The 17,529-nt window shown below is 36.1% G+C and overlaps 1 long non-coding RNA gene across 5 annotated transcripts in view; it reads left to right on the top strand.

The window, feature by feature from the left end:
* LOC101891951 (uncharacterized) overlaps window positions 1–16,004 on the top strand; it is a 127,144-nt gene extending 111,140 nt beyond the window's left edge. For 3 of the 5 annotated variants that reach the window (XR_009343906.1, XR_009343910.1, XR_009343907.1), the window contains exons 3-4: window positions 737–809; window positions 886–7,240. This is a non-coding gene — a long non-coding RNA (uncharacterized LOC101891951). Of the gene's footprint in view, window positions 1–736; window positions 810–885; window positions 7,241–7,266; window positions 9,209–9,274; window positions 9,554–9,613; window positions 9,884–9,974; window positions 10,046–10,117; window positions 12,230–12,319; window positions 12,372–12,416; window positions 12,492–12,548; window positions 12,688–15,721; window positions 15,783–15,832 lie in introns of those variants that run through there. The other 2 variants (XR_009343911.1, XR_009343912.1) reach the window with 2 other exon arrangements.
* Window positions 16,005–17,529: the final 1,525 nt, after the last annotated feature.

The raw sequence follows: 17,529 nt of genomic DNA, 5'->3' as shown, positions 1-17,529 counted from the left end.
TCTCAACCCTGCCACCATCAACCCTAGGGAATGAACACTTAAAGAATTGAACCGGAATAAACATAAACAAAGAAAAACTGAAAACAAACATACAAAACATACACCTATGACAAAGGAGCTTGATATTATTGCTCCCCCACTATGCCCACCCATACTTGGCCCTTTAGTCCAAATACACTCAAAAAAATTTTAAAGGGCCACAAAAAGCCACGCACACTCACTTGCTTACAACGCCTAACCTCCTCTCTCACAAACAAAATTTAGCACGACATATTCTTGAAACAATTAGACATTAAACTTATTTATTAGAATCATTATTGTTCTCTTAAAACTAATTTCAACATGAACACATAAAAAAACTGGACTATTAATACCCGAACGAAAAATTTGTGTCAATACTCAGATTAAATTTTTTTTTTTACACTTTTAGAAGCGCCAAATTTTGGCCAATACAACTACTCTAAATTTCTGCCTAAAGGAGCTCGCTTAGGCGAATGTTTTGGGCATTCTAAATTCTTGTCCCAAAAAAAAAAAAAAAAATATAGAAATGGTCTAGCTGTAAATTTTGAGCCAACCCTGGGCATTAATTATTCTCACAATGACACCTTAAGCACTATTGATCTAACTACAAACAATACATTTAACTTATATACTAAACTACACAATATAGTTTTTTTTCTTCTGGTCAGATTCGGATAGATATTAATTGACGAATTTCAATTTTTTTTTATTTCAGTGGTGCTTGCGTCAAAGGAAAAGGAACTTCATATGACTCTTTTAGCGGGATTTGGCTTTCTTTCGTTTCTTTGGTAAGTAACTTAAACATTGAATTATATTACCTTCACAACGGCATACTTATTCAACTTTTTATCTTTTTTTTTACAGATTTTTAGGTGAGATCTACTGGTTATCTTTCCAGATTGGTACTGTTGTCTGTTCCAAGGGTTACCCACTGGCCATTTCCCAGGTCTTTTGGCCGTTCCCAGGACCTTTTATTTGCCTGGAACCTCTGTGCCGCACCTGGCGATACAAAAATAATTGTTGGGGATGGATGGTGTAAGTCATAGAGTTAAGTTAGTTGTATGTAAGAAGTAAAAGCGAAGTGTCGCAAACATTAAAGAATAAAATTAATAGAACTTATGTGTGTTTTTCTATTTTCTTAACTCACGTCACGACAAAAATAAAGAAAATGATCAACTAAAAAACTAAAGGAAAAAGTAGTATTTGTATTGTCGTGCAAAAAACAAAAAGTGAAAATAAAGGCCAACTGATGTATTCACTTTTGGATGATTCCAGCAGTGAAGAGGACTGGCTGAATGAGGAATCAGATTATTAATTATTATTATTGTATAAGTTCGATACGTTCCACCACAACTTTCCAATACTCGTCAATCACGGATGCTGATTGGCACACTGGCATCTCCTCTACAATTCGCTTGGCGGGTACCGTAGTGAGCGGATCGCCGCATAAATTATATTTAGAAAATACTAATTTATCTTTGTTTCATTTCTTGATTTTGTCTTTCTTTTATCCTACAATACACGCGCGAATCACCCGCACCTCACCAAATCCCTCAACTACACATCGCATATCTCACATCACAAAAAAAACTCTGGGGAGTTTTTATTGTCTTACCGCTATCGAAGCCATTCTCCCCACTCCCCTAGAGTTAAGCATTGGTCGCATCGAGCCGAATAGAAGCCTGTTGCCTTGCGTTTGTCGTTGCTCCCTTTATTTGCATGGAGATTACTTGGATCATCTCTCATCATCATAATCATCAACATATATAAGACTAAAAACCAGGTACGTAAATTCAGATCTCTATTTGAAGTGAGCTACCCGCGTTTGTTGGTGCGTATGTTAATTGTTTTTATTCGAAACTACATAATATTGGTCGATTTTCAATCACCCTTCGCGTGTGTCATTGTAATTCAAATACAGTCTATGCAACTATTGTTGCATTAAATTGCATTCGTTGTACTGATCATCCTTCGTCGCCGTGATCATACATTTGCCTTTCGTTTGAAAACAAGTCAGTTGGTCGACTTATATTAACCCTTCTTGTGTTAATATAGTGCATTCCCCTACAACAATTAGTTCTGTTGTTATGAAAATAGTTAGCTTTGGTGCTCTTGCTCCGCTTCGATCGTTATTTGCATTTCTAACCCTCATTTCAAATGTTGAACTCTTTGTGAGAATAGAAAGTGCCCCCCTCGTTGTTGCTCTACTCCTTCGCCTTAGTTGAAGAAAAATTTGCATCACCACAGCATACATGCACATTCTTTTATATTTGGTCGTTTGGTTTATTTGTTGTTCAATTTCTCACCAACCAAACGTTCGCTGTTGTTATCCCTCTTTACGTTTCAAAGGTTGAGCCCTTTAACGAGAATTGTTTGTTTCTAATTAGCAATAACAACACACTTGTAATAACAGTGCATCCATCTGTCGATTCGTTACTTTGTCGTCGTCACTAACGCGCATTTATTGTTGTTGCAATTCTTCATCGTTTGTTTCTGTCAATTCTCACTTGAGAATTTGTATTGCCAAAAATTGCAACAAAAATACTTCATCATTCCACGCGCCCTTTTTAGCGTCGGTTTGATATACAGTAAAAGTAACAACAAATTGTTTTGATCTCCAACTCTCACTGTTGGATCGTGGCGTCGCTTGTTGTGTGGGTCGTAGCTGCTTACGTATAGTCATTTCTCTGCCGACGTCGCTTGTGTTTTATTCCTCTTTGTGCGATATCCGTTGTTGGTTCGGCACATTGGGGTAAAACAGTACAAATTGTGATTTTTTTGTAATATATTTTAGAAATTATTTCTTGTTAATTTTGTGATATATTTTTGACTAGTAGTAGGGTTTTTGGAATTTTTGGACAAATTCACCCTACATTCGGCATTCTTTGCAGAAACATTTAGCAACAAATATTTGTGAAAATTTATCGTTTTTTGGCTAGTTTTGCAAAATTTGTAAATATTATTAAACGTTTGCAACTCTACGTAAGGTTTTTGGAATTTTTGGACAAATTCACCCTACATTCGGCATTCTTTGCACATATTCCAGTAAAATATATTCGTTGAAACTTTTAGATTTTGGCTATTTTCTTCAATTCTTTGGGCAATTTATTAATAGTTGTTAGTACTATTTGAGAATCTCTGTAGGGTTTGGGTATTTTTTGGAAGAATACACCCTACTTTCGGCATAATCTTGAAAAATTGTCAAAAATTGCATTAAACAGTCTGTACAGCTACTCAATTTGCAGCACATTTACACTAACTTTGGATAAATATCGTACTGGTGGTAAATTTTTGGAAATTTGTCATACATTTTGAAAAAAAAAAAACAATAAATACCCTATCATTGGCATAACCAAAGCATTAATTTTCGTAATTTATTGATATTGGAGCAATTTTAGTAACATTTGTCACATAGGAAAAGATTTTCTTAATTTCTCTCCTATTGAACAATATTTATAACTTTTTGAAGTATTTGGAGGTTTTAGTTTTGGAAATTTCTCATTTTCCTTCCTTTTGCATACCGTTTGTATTTTTTTGTCATACATTTAGTAACAAAATGTCGATCACTCCGCTCACACGTTTTACTAGAGCCGCTGACATTGTTCTGAGGAGTGTAGACTATTTTGAACAAATTGATGTCACACAGTTCAGTATTTACAGCCTCGAAATTCGACTTTCTGAAATTCAAGAATTATGGGAAAAAGTTCAGAACACTTTTACTGAGTGTAAAAACTACCTCACGGCATCCGAGACTGCACAGGCTGACCTTTTTGATGTCGTTGAGGATAAATACAATAATGCATTTATTGCATACCATTGGTGTTTGACCACCATAAAAATGCATTTCGACCGCCTTAAATCCCCAATAAGTGATAATTGTTATCCTGCTGCGGCTCCTCAGACCTTGCCTCCTGAAAACTCCACTATTGCAGTTAATAATGATAATGTGACACCAACTTCAGGCTTGCTTTCGAGCGAACCTATCTTATCGGTTCCTGTGCAGTCTGCTTCTCCACCCGTTAATACTTGTTCCAAATCTCCCACTAATAAGAAATCCAATTCACCCTTCGATAATCATTGTTTCATGTTGCCACCTATTGATATCGAAGTCTTTGCTGGTGATTTTGTATCTTGGCCAACTTTTCGAGAACTTTTCACCACCCTGTTCGTTAGTAATTCAGGCCTTTCCAACATAGAACGTCTTTGTCATCTTAGGCAGAAGACTATCGGTGAGGCTCGAGAAATCGTAGAAAGATTTCCCCTAACTAATTGTAGTTTCCATTTAGCTTGGAAAGCTTTGTCGGATGCGTATGATAATAAACGCATCCTCGTAAATAGTTATATCAAAAGTTTCTTTGACACTCCTTCCTTAGATATAGAAACTAGTCAAGGCTTGAAAAATGTCCAAAATGGAATTAATAGTTGTCTCGCTGCAATGGCCGCCTATGATGTCGCCACGGATCAGTGGGATCCAATCATTGTATATATTTGTTTGCAGCGCTTGCCCTTAAACACCTTGACTTTGTGGGAGCAAATTATCAGAAATTAGTCGTTGTTGCCTTCCTGACCAGAAGTAGATGCTTTTCTCACCGAAATAATACAAACTTTGCAATGTATTCAACATATTCGAAGAAATCTGCCCAAAAACATTGTTTCTTCCAAATTCTTGCCTAAATCGTTATCATCACAAAATGTTTCACCTCATCGCTCCTCCTCTAGATCGTTAGCATCTAAGCATGCTTGTACATCTAGTTCCACCATTAACAGGTCATTGATACATGATTCAAAATGTGTTGCTTCTTCTCCTCGGCCAAACACTTATTGCCCAATTTGTCGTAACCAAAGTAATATGCTCGGACTTTGCTCACAGTTCAGAAAACTTTCGTTTGAGGACAAATTCTTAATTGTGAAAAAGAATGAACGTTGTATCAACTGTCTAACATGTGACCATGTAGTGAAAAATTGTCATAGCACAAATAGTTGCAAATCTTGCAATCAAAGGCATCACAGCCTTCTTCACCGGCCACAAATTAGTAGATTTGTTGCAGAATTATCATCAAACCCATCTATGGTATCTACTAACATTAAACAGAGTAAGTATTCACCTTCCTGCATGTCTTCCCAAACACTCGGTTTCAAATCCAAGAATATACCTTCGGCTCTTACCACAGTCAAAAGTCGAGGTTTAAAGACCCCTCCGGCTTTTACAAAGGTCAAAAATCCAGGTTCAAAGACCCCTTCGGCTTTCACAAAGCCAAAAGTCGAGGTTCAAAGACCCCTCCGGCTTTTACGAAGGTCAAAAGTCGAGGTCGAAAGTCCTCTAGAACGCACCCACCCTCTGTTAAAAATAATTCTAACAGTCAGTCTCCCAACACCATTGAGAAAATGTGCTCTTGGGAACTGCACTAGTAAACATTGTTCATAATGGTAAATCTTACACTGCAATTGTAGACCCTTCTTCTAAGGCATCAATTGCTAGTAAAAAACTTAAAAAAAATTTGGCATTTTAACTCGCTCTGAAGCTACTCGCTCCAAAACTGCTGCACCAAGAGAAGTTTGTTCTCTTCAGTTGTCTTCTCCAAAAAATTCATCTAGAATAGTCGAAACTAGAGTTTTAGTCAAGCCTAATGTCACCGGGAAATTGTTTTCTCTTCCACCCATGACAAATTTAAAGACTAGAATTCCTAATCTTGATTTAGCGGATTCTTTCGATAATAGCCCAATAGATTTGCTACTTGGCGCTGACTTGTATCCTAAAATTTTAGAACCTTGGCGGATACCGTAGTGGGCGGATCGCCGCTGGGTATTGGTTGTTGGCGGTGGGCTCACCTTGCTCTCATTGGAAGTAGTTGTAGTTGTAATAATATACAGACATGGGACCCTCTGCGTTCACTTGTCTGTATTTGCATATGTATTAGAAATAGACAAGGGATCCTCTGCGATGACTTAGAACCTCTGCGTTCACTTGTCTTTGAGAAACGAAAGCGAAAGCACACAGGCCCCTGCCGCCACCCCAATTACTGAAGGTAATTTGTTCTTTGAAAAGAAAGAGTCACAATAAAGCATAAATTATATTTAGAAAAATACTAATTTATCTTTGTTTCATTTCTTGATTTTGTCTTTCTTTTATCCTACACTACACGCGCGAATCACCCGCACCTCACCATATCCCTCAACTACACACCTCACACATCATCTCACAATCACATAATAACTCTGGGGAGTTATCGTTGTTGTTACTGCCGCTGTCGAAGCCATTCCCCCACTCCCCTGAGTTAAACAATTATAGATTATTAATTTTAACTTTTCGTCTTCAATACTCATTTTTTCAATTTTGGCGTCCTTTTCAGTAAGGTTTAACCAGTCCGATTTAGACTGTTTACTTTTGGAATTTTGACATTTGTTACATTCTGCCTACGCGGCGTTATGGTGGGGTTCCGCACTAGCTCAGGAGGGAGCGGTTATCCAGGGGGTTCTCAACCCTGCCACTATCAACCCTAGGGAATGAACACTTAAGGAATTGTACCGGAATAAACACAAACAAAGAAAAACTGAAAATAAACATACACAACATAGACCTATGACACAGGAGCTTGATATTATTGCTCCCCCACTATGCCCACCCATCCTTGGCCCTTTAGTCCAAATACACTCAAAAAAATTTTAAAGGGCCCCAAAACCTCCTCTCTCACAAGCAAAATTTAACACGACATATTCTTGAAACCATTAGACATTAAACTTATTTATTAGAATCATTATTGTTCTCTTAAAACTAATTTCAACATGAACACATAAAAAAACTGGACTATTAATACCCGAACAAAAAATTTTTGTCAATACTCAGATTACCTTTTTTTATTACACTGCTAGAAGCGCCAAATTTTGGCCAATACAACTACTCTCAATTTCTGCCTAAAGGAGCTCGCTTAGACGAATGTTTTGGGCATTCTAAATTTTTGTCCCAAAAAAATATAGAAATGGTCTAGCTGTAATTTTTGATACAACCCTACACTCACTAAGTAAAATTTACCTGGGCATTAATTATCCTCACAATGACACCTTAAGCACTATTGATCTATCTACAATAACAAACAAATACTTTTCTTATAATTTTTTTCTTTTGGTCAGATTCGGATAGACATTAATTGACGAATTTTTTCTATTTCAGTGGTAAGTAACATAAATTTTGAATTATATTACCTTCACAACGGCATACTTATTTAACTTTTTATTTTCTTTTTACAGATTTTTAGGTGGGATCTACTGGTTATCTTTCCAGATTGGTACTGTTGTCTGTTCCAAGGGTTACCCACTGGCAGTTTCCCAGGTCTTTTGAAGTTCCCAGGACCTTTTCTTTGCCTGGAACCTCTGTGCCGCACCTGGCAATACAAAAATAATTGTTGGGGATGCCCGACATAACACCACTTACAAATCAACACTTACAAATTGTTTAGATACGCCACACAAATAAAACAATAAAACACACGACTAATAACTACCAAACTTTTAATACCCTCCACCTTAGGGTAAAGGAATCATTAGAAGAAATGTGGCAAAAAACCCATTATGACCTACAAAATACCAATTTTCAGACAAATACGTGAAAAAAATGTGACAAAAATCATCAAATTACCGAATATCGGGAGATACCGTTATATGGGGGCTATACCAAACCGTGGATCTATAATTACAATGACTCGCCATACGAACTGGGACCCATTATGATCTACAACTACCAAATTTTCAGAGAAATTCGTAAAAAATGTGTCAAAAATCATCAAAATACCGAATATTGGGAGGTACCGTTATAAGGGGACTATACCAAAACGTGGACCTATACATACAATGTTTCGCCACACGAACTAGGACCCATTATGACTGACAAATACCAATTTTTAGACAAATCAGTGAAAAAATGTGACAAAAACCATCAAAATACCGAATATCGGGAGGTATCGTTATATGGGGGCTATACTAAATCATGGACCCATACATGCAATGTTTCGCCACCGGAGCTGGAAACCATTATGACCAACAAATACCAATTTTTAGACAAATCCGTGAAAAAATGTGGCAAAAATAATTAAAATACCGAATATGGGGGCTATACCAAACCGTGGACCTATACATGCAAAGTTTTGCCACACGTACAGGGACCCGTTATGACCTAAAAATACCAATTTTCAGACAAATCCGTGAAAAAATGTGGCATAAATCATCAAAATACCGAATATCGAGAGGTACCTTTATAAGGGGACTATACCAGAAAGTGGACCGATATATCTCATTTTCAATACCAACCATCCTAGACACAATACCAATTGCTCTGCTAAATTTTGGCGCTCTACGTCAAATAATGTGGGCTGTATCGTGATTTCAACAGACAGACAGACAGACGGACACCGTTAAATCGACTTAGAATTTTATGCTGATTATGAATATATATACTTTATGGGGTCTACGTCGAATATTTAAGGATGTTACAAACGGAATGATAATCCGGACTATGGGGAGTACGTGCTCCCTACGTTATGGGGAGGTGGGCCTCTCAGTCGGCAGGGGCGGGAAAGTGAGTCGTTGGGAACGATCGAAAAAAAAGTTAATATACCCTCCTTTCCAAGGTGGAGGGTATAAAAACATTTAAAAATTGACTGAACTGTTTTTTCTGTTCCACACCACTCTGAAATAATGGCGCTTTTAGCCCTCTCTGTGCTTTATATACGGCCACCAAGGACGCTCAACCAAACTCTCCCTCTTTTCCAAGATTTCCCCACAAATTCCCTGACATTTATTATTTACCTTTTCAGGTGTTTTACCTACCCACTATTATCCCCAGGGTTGTATTTTTGCCACACGTCTCTCATGTTGTACAATATACAACATGAAACTTGGCATCACTTTTTAAAATTTAGCCGGCCGCCCTGCGTATCCGGTTCTATTTTTGGCTGGCGTCCAGCACGTTCGGTGCATTAAATTGCACATTATAAAAAATTTATAATGGGGATGAAAGCAACAGAACTTTAAAAAAAATTAAAGAAAGTGGTGATGTGCGTGAATCCTTACATACAGGCGTAGAAGGAATATGAAATTGTGGAGCTAAGTAAGTTACTTCTTTTTTCACCACCATCAGTCAGTCCACGTGACCAAACCAAATTTTTGGTGTCTCATTTTTTCACTTCAGATAAAGGTAAGAATTCCCTTTTATATTAAATTTCCCACAGAAATATAATCAATTTCTATTCTTTTATTGCAGACGAATCAAAAAATTACCATATTCATATTCATTCTTGGGAGTCTCATGCGCAAGTATGTGTGTGCGTGTGTGCAGCCGCGCTGCATCCATTGAAAAATTCTATTCACACACGCACATGCACGAAGTAGTTGCAGTCATGTAAACGCACATGAAGGGTGCGCAATGCCGTTAATTTACCTACATCGCCCATTCATGCCGTTTGTAGATTTATAAATCCCTATGCGACTTTGCCGTGTATCGTTGCAGCTCATTCATCGGAATCAGACAAACAAATAACAGGTAATAACTTTTTAAAGAAATATTGTATTTGTTAATTTCAACTTGTTGTTTTTTTTTCAGAAATTTGGCGAAGTAACACGCACTCATCAAATAATTTATAAGCAGGACTCGCGAATCTCATTGGAATAGATGGAAAACACAGACCGTGGAATTAACTATTTGTTTACCTTTCTTACAATGGTAACTTCGCCCACAAGTTTTTAAACGTACCCCGAAATGTACGAAAGAACAAAGTGCATCTGGGCATATTGGAATGTCACCCAGGAAATCCATGTAAGGGGTTGATTTTTAGCAGTTGAACGATGAGGCTAAAATCAATATCTTGTGCAGGTAGTCATTTTTTTGTATTTATGCATCTGCAAAACAATAGTTTTGTTATCACTTTCTTTTGCCGTATTGATGTTTTCTTTTTCCTTTTCAGGTAACCGGCCATGGTTGTGTGTAAAAAATTTGTATGTGCCTGAAGCTGTTTTTGTATGTGATATGAAAAAAGTATAAAATTAAATGGCTTAACTCTAGTTTAGTAAAAACTCTTTAATTTTTTTGATTTTTTTTCATTGATAGGTATTTTTACGCTGATTCCGGGAAACTATTTTTTTCTTGGGGGACGGACTCGGGACCTGAAAGTCCGGGTCTCCACTTACCCGATATAGACAATATAGGTATCGTTTGAAAGCTTATGAAAATGCCTATCCAACAAGTGGTCATGGGTTATTAGAAGTTATAGTCAAATTATCAATTTTTTGGACCCGGATTTTTTATAAATCCTCCAAAAAGTCAGAAAAGGGTCCATTATATGGGTCAACAAAATTAATGCCAAATTATAGCTAACACTCTTACCTTTCCAAAATGGTACAATTGGTTCTGGGTCCAGAGATATGGGTCTATCCATCCGCATATCCCGATTCTAACCAGTTCATTAAATTATGATTTAAATACAAAAAAATTTTCCCGTAGCCTGCGTTGGATTTACAAAAGTATCAAATTTAGAAAACTTTGGTTCGCGCTAGCCGGTGTGGGACATACCCAGAGGAGAAAATCTCAAGCCCCGGACGAAGGCCGGCTACTTACAAAAAGTGTCAAATTTAGAAAACTTTGGTTCACGTTAGCCGGTGTGGGACATACCCAGAGGAGAAAATCTCAAGCCCTACAAGCTACTTACAAAAAGTGTCAAATGTAGAAAATTTAGCATAGTCGGTTAAATATACCCAGAAAAGAAAAAATGTGCACATTTTCGAAAAAATTTAAAAAATTCAACATTTTATTCAAATATATATTATATTATTATATTCTATTTCTATGATTTTACAAAAATTTATTAAATATAAGATATTATATTTATCACATTTCTATTTCAATCTCCTCTTCTGCAGTTTCTGTCAAAAACTTTAACCGATCTTCCTCCGCTTTTGGGTTTGCAGGATTATACATTATTCCGGCATATTTCAAAAATTCGGAAAATATATCCTTGCCGGTCATGCTACACCATCGTATAAATATATATTTTTTTCGACGGCTATATTCAGGCAGGGAAGCTTTAAAATGTCTCCATAACCCTTCAATAGTGTTGGTATGGTAACCAGTCTGAGGGTCCACAAAATAAAGTGAATGGTTCACCTTCGCCAGCCTATAATATATATACACAAATATTATTAATTGTATTTTAATATAATATAAAAAACATACCTTCCGGCAATCCGAGACTACTATAGTTCCCGGGAGAATATATTTTTTAATAAGTGGCAAGAGGCTTTCCCTTTTCCTTTCTTCCACCGGGACAATAAAACATTTATTGGAGCCTCTTTCCACTCCTCCAAAAACTCACTACCCAGTGTCCTCTATTAAATTTTCTTCTCCCAATTTTACTCTCGTCTATCTCAACGATTTTTCCTGGCCCGCTTAGCCTCACCGTGTCCTGGAACGAACCGAAAACAACCACTTCCCTGCAAAAGTTGTTCCAATCCGTTGCAGATTGCTCACCTGTGATATTGGCTGTTTTCATGATAAAATTTATGGGTAAATTGCCACACCATAAATACGAAAACGCCAATATTTGGTAGGCGGACAAGTGGGACCGGTCCAGGAAGGTACCTTTCCTTATGGACTGGTACACCTTCCAGCTCTTTTATGGCCCTTTAAATACCGCTCGGTACATCTAAAAAGAAAAATATTAATTTAAATTTTCAACAAAAAAATTATGTACTTACCGCCAAACCCAGCCGTCCACTGTTGTTGAGCTTTTCACTAATCTTAGTGAATGCCCTTTGTCGCACTTTAATTTGCCCTCTGGCGGTATAATACCCCAGGCAATTAATGCTTTCAGAGCATTTTCGGGGATTTTACTCCAAATCTCATGATTAAATAAATCATACAGCTCAGTAATACGTTCAATATTCATTGTTTACTTTAATTTTCTTTTTCCTTACACCAACTTCCTTTTTTTTTGGATTATGGTTGATTGTTGGATAGGTACCCGTAGTACCTATGTACCAAGGCTGGTTATTTTGGTTATGTGAGTATTACAAAATGAGTAATCATGTTGGTTCACTTTGTGAATATATTGATTGATGATTTGAGAAGAACGATATTGGTTTGTTTACAATTCTTAATGTGCTGAGTGGATAAAGTTGCAAAGTTCGTTGATAATATTTTTGGTGATGTTTTTCAGAAGATCAGGTAAGTTGTTGTAATTGTTGAAAAAATTGAATTCACTTCTCAGGTGGTCATATTTCTTGCATATAAATATTGAATGATTTTCCGTTTCAGGAACACTGCAAACTGGACAGAGATTTGTGTCTGCTGCTTTTATTTGGTGAAGGTATACTTTTGAGTATGTGTGACCAGCAAGTAAGCGATTAATTAGTTTTATTTTTCCAGGTTCTAAGTGCCATTCAGAATGCCAGTGCCTTTTGGGAGGCGATGGAAAAAATTGCGCAAAGTAAGTGCCTTTTGAAATTGATAGTAATCTGTATTTGTTAACCCATTCATTCCATAGGGCATCGTAAATTGTCGAACAGACGTCTTTGATAGCTAGGCTGGATGGAATAGCACATCCAACATCAGCGGCTTGCTTAGCAAAGTAATCAGCACGCTCATTTGAGGAGATTCCAACGTGGGATGGGACCCACACCAAGGTAAGATGATTTAAGTTTGAGGAGTTAACTTTTTTGTTGATTATGTTGACTAAATAATTGTGTGATGTGTTGTTCTTTAGTAGCAAACAAGCATTTTTGCTGTCCGTGAAGATTACTGCTTTTTGTATGCCGTCTTCAATCATGAGGTCAACGGCTTTGTTAATGGCGTTAAGCTCACCCATCAGGGAGGAACATTTAGAGTTTATTTTGAAAAGAAAGTTTTCATTGGATGAAATGTTGCAAACTCCGCAGCCAGTTTTGTTGCCAATGACCGAGGCATCGGTTGCCCAAACTGATGTTCCATTTGATTTGAATTGGCTGAGATGTTGAAGATATATGCTATTGAAGAACTCTTTAGCTTGTGATTGTTTTGGGGCATTAAACATGTTCATAACAAATGAAACTTTCTCCCCTGGGGATTCGGACGGACATATCATAGTACTGTCAAACACGTTTTTGAATTTGTTGTATATCATACCAAGACTAAATTTATTCGATGGGTTTGACGTGAATTTTTGAAGAATTGAGAAGCTCTTTGGCGGCAAGGTATTGCGAGCGAAATTCTGGAGGCAGAACAATTGCTAAGGCGTATATTACATGAGTAGGTGTTGAAGGCGTTAATCCTAGGCTTTTCCTTAAAATTTGGTTTTGACATGTTTTCAGTTTTTTATTGACATGATTAGGCATGTGTGCCATAGATGAAATAGAGTATTCCAATTTAGAGAAGAAGAGTGATTTTGCCAGATTTATTGATATTTTGGGATGAATTCCACCTTTGAGAGAATTTATCATTTTTAGAGCATTTAAAGTTGCAAGACTTGATTACTTCATCGTAATGATTTTTAATAGTCAGAATATTTTTTATGTGTCTTCCTAAAAATTTTATCTTTTCCACTGCGTTGATTAAAGTCCCTTGAAGTGTAATTTTTGGTATTTTTCTAGCACCCTTAGCAATGTACATTACCGCTGTTTTATCGATGTTGACTGAGAGATTTAACTTGTTAAGAATACCACAAAATTCATCCATTTTTACCTGAAGGTTATCATTTGCGATATTAAAATCTTTATGTGTTGACAGAATTATAAAGTCATCTGCAAACTGAAATGTTTTCGTATGTTGATTTTTATGCCATGTAAACCGAGTGTGTATGTATTAAAGAGTGTGGGACTTAGACAGCTGCCTTGGGGGATACCATTGTAAATTTCCAGACTTTCTTTGCCCATGACTAGAGTCCTTTGTTTTAGAAAATTTATGATCCACATAGAAATTTCTTTAGGACAGGAGAGCTCATTTAAAATTCGGAATAGTAATTCTATTTTGACACACTCATACGCCTTGTTGATGTCTAATGATACAATGATGACTTTATCACCTTGCTCTTTTTGACAGTTAATTGTATGTAACAAATCGTTTATGCACATAGAGGCAGATAAATTTTTTCTATATGCATATGTGTTTTGTGGATAAATTCTGTTTTGGTCTAGAAAATCCTGAAGTCTTTCCTTCACTACAGGTTAATAATTTTGGCGAAAACCGATATCAATGCAATTGGCCTGTAGTTTGTAAAGATTTCCAAATCTTTACCTCTTTTTGGGATAGGAACAATTTTGATTTTCCTCCATTCCATCATAAAATTGCACTTTTTCCACGCATTGTTCATAGCTTTTAGCAATTTTTTTTGGCCATTTCCGACAAATGGTTGATCATTTTATATGTTACCCCGTCTGTGCCTGCTGCAGATGGTTTCTTCTTTTTGTTTAGAACATTATTAAATTCATCATACGAAAAAGATTTCGGTGTATTGGAACTGGTAAGCAGGAGCAGTATAGGGGAATTATTTGGGACTTGGTCCCTTAGATGTATTAAGAATTGTTTATCATTATCGGAGGACCATTTGGTTTGATAGAGGGTTGTTGAAGAGTTTTTGCATCCTCTAAAAAATTTAAAGAGTGATTTTGAATTTGGTTCCCTGTTGAGATCATGAATTCTCGTTTCGAATGCTTTGTTTTTGGCAAATTTAAGAGCATTTTGGAAGGCTTTTTTAGCGTTAATGAGATTTGAGGCGTTGATGTTGTTGTTGAACATGTCATACGTCTTTTGTTCTGCAACTTGAAGTCTGTGTGTTTTTTCCACAATGGGATCCCACCACACTTTGGGTGATTTATTGGAATTTATGATGTACGTAGATTTCTTAATTTCATCATTGAAAGTTGCGTGTATTTCATCAAATGGGTCGGTAAAAGTGGTATTATTGAGCGATTTTAACAGTTTCTTTTTAGCTAGAAACTTTTGATTTTTGACCTTACTATTGCCAATACTTATGACTAACGGTTGTACTTTCCAAGTGGTATCTAAAGCCGTGTTTGTGAAGGACAGGTCCACCACAGAACCAGTGTTATCATTGAGACGTTTTTTAAAAGTAAAATGTCCATTATTGAGATGATAGAAGTTAGATGGATCAAAGAAACTTTTTACGATGTTACCTCGATATGAGTCAAAAGAATCGCCATAAAATGTGTGTCTTGCATTAAAATCGCCGCAAATTAGTAAATCGGATCGTGATTCAAGAAATGATAGCAGTTTTTCAAGTTCATGTTTTATTTCGCTGGCTTTAATGGAATGAGGAAAATATACAGACGCTATTGTCAAATTGTTTGAGATATTTGTTGTTTGGCAGATAATTATATCCAATGGTGTTTGAAATTTTATTTTTTTGAACTTGATGTTCTTTTTTAAAAGGATGTCAACTTCACCGTAGTTGTCTGTTCTCTTTTTTGACACTATATTATAATTATATATATTTGTGTTGTTTTGAGTTTCATCTATGTTAAAAATTTCACTTAAGACACAGATATCTATATTGAATTTATTTAAATAAAATTCAAGGTAATGCTTGTTCTTATTAAGGCTCTGTATATTATATTGTAAGATATGCATGAATGCTTTTTATAGTTTTAGTTTTGTAAGGAAGAGCTTGATATTGGGATTTCACTGTTTTCATGATCATTTTTTATCTTTTTTATACTTTTTCAGTACGAGATAAGACTGTTTTTCTGTTTCTAGGATGTCTAAACCTTCCGCGCAGTTTAAGGAGGTGAGTAGTTGAGACATTTGGTTTGTAAATGCTGACATAGCTTTTTCCAGCTCAGAGACTTTAGAGAAGGATGGCTGCTCATACACTGGAACTGAAGGCGTAATAGTAATGGGACTAGCAACCGGATGATTAGATTTGATTCAAGGAGCAGCTACTTTACTGTATTTAATTTTTGTGATTCTTTTGTTTATTTCATCATTAAAATTTATTTTTGATTGATTAGTAGCTTTTTTTAATGGAGGAAAGTCTGAATTATACTTCTTATCTGCCAAAATTGCGTAAAAGTTTTGTGTTTCGGGATACTTTTGTATAACTTCTTTCCTACTCAAATTAGAAAGAGTCATAATTGATTTAATAGTCCTTTCGGTTTTCCATCTTGGACATATTTTGTCATCCATAGCGTTGTGATCAACACTATTGCATAAAATGCATTTAGTTGAGTCACATACTTCTTTGCATTTAATCGTAGAAAGGCATTCCTTACATTTTTGCTCCTTGCATTGATTTGGGCAAATAATTAACTTGCCACAGTCAAGGCAACGTTTGGTAGACTTGCAACGCAGAGCAATGTGACCAAGACGACCACAATTTTTGCACAGACGTACGGGGGGAACATATAGATCGGGTATGACTCTAGTACCACACATAAAAATGTACTGAGGAACACCATCGCATATGATTCCTACTTTTATGGTTTCAGTTTCTTCGATTAAATCATTTTCGTTTTTTTCTGGTGAATCGGTAGACCGATATCATATCTATATCATTATTCTCTTCAATAGAATTTTTAATGGTTATACCATCAATTGACTTAGGAACATTTTTGATTACGTAAAATTTTTGGATAAATCTCTCAGGAATTTCGGCTTTCAGGCCAACTTCTTGCAGTCTTTTGTTTTGTGCAAATGAATTTGCCAAATTGCAGTTGTTGAAGGTAAGACGGAAAGTGTTGTAGCCAACGTTTTTGCAAACATATGTAGTTGGCATATTAATTTTTTGCAATAGGACATATAAATGTAGTTCACAGTTTTTCCTCCTGGAACTTATAGGAGTCTCTGACGTGACCATAATGTAAAAAGGCCCTGGGTGGTGTTGTGGGTAAAAAGTGTTTGCCTTCATGGCATTATAGTTTGATTCAAACTTTTGGGAAGATTCCGACTCAGTGGATGAAGCCTGAGACATATTTGTACTGATAGGTTCACCATCATTGTTTATAATTTTTTTGTTTAGATTTGCAATTATATTTGCACGGCGTTTGTTGGGGTCCCAAAGTGGTTTTGGTTGGGGTGGCGGATCCCCATCCGCATCCATTTTTGAAGCACTATATATTTAAATGGCTTTAAAATTAGTTTTCAATGAGAAAAAAAAAAACAAAAAAAAGTGATTTTAAAATGTCGTATATTCAGCAAAACAAAAGTGTGTTTGTGTTCGTTTTGTTGATATGTTTTTGTGTATATGTTGTTTTTGCAACGCAAAGCGAAACGAAAGTAAAAGCGCAGTCTAGCATCAACAGTTGTTGAGTAGCGACTGCACCAACTTTCTTATAACGGTATTTTTTTTTATTTTCATATTTACACTTTATACTTGTAAGTGCACTTAATTACAATTGTGTTAACGGCTTTGTAAGCTTAAAGGATAAAAATATACTTACATATTGACAGTTGTTGTACAATAAGTATGATCAACCGAATTTCATAAAAATCAAGTTTTATTTATACAATTAATATCTCTGGACCCAGAAAAGATA

Source organism: Musca domestica, unplaced genomic scaffold, assembly GCF_030504385.1.
Source record: "Musca domestica strain aabys unplaced genomic scaffold, Musca_domestica.polishedcontigs.V.1.1 11, whole genome shotgun sequence".
NCBI classification, from domain to species: domain Eukaryota; kingdom Metazoa; phylum Arthropoda; class Insecta; order Diptera; family Muscidae; genus Musca; species Musca domestica.
Note: the sequence above shows the minus strand (reverse complement) of the source record. Positions and strands in the feature narration are given on the sequence as shown.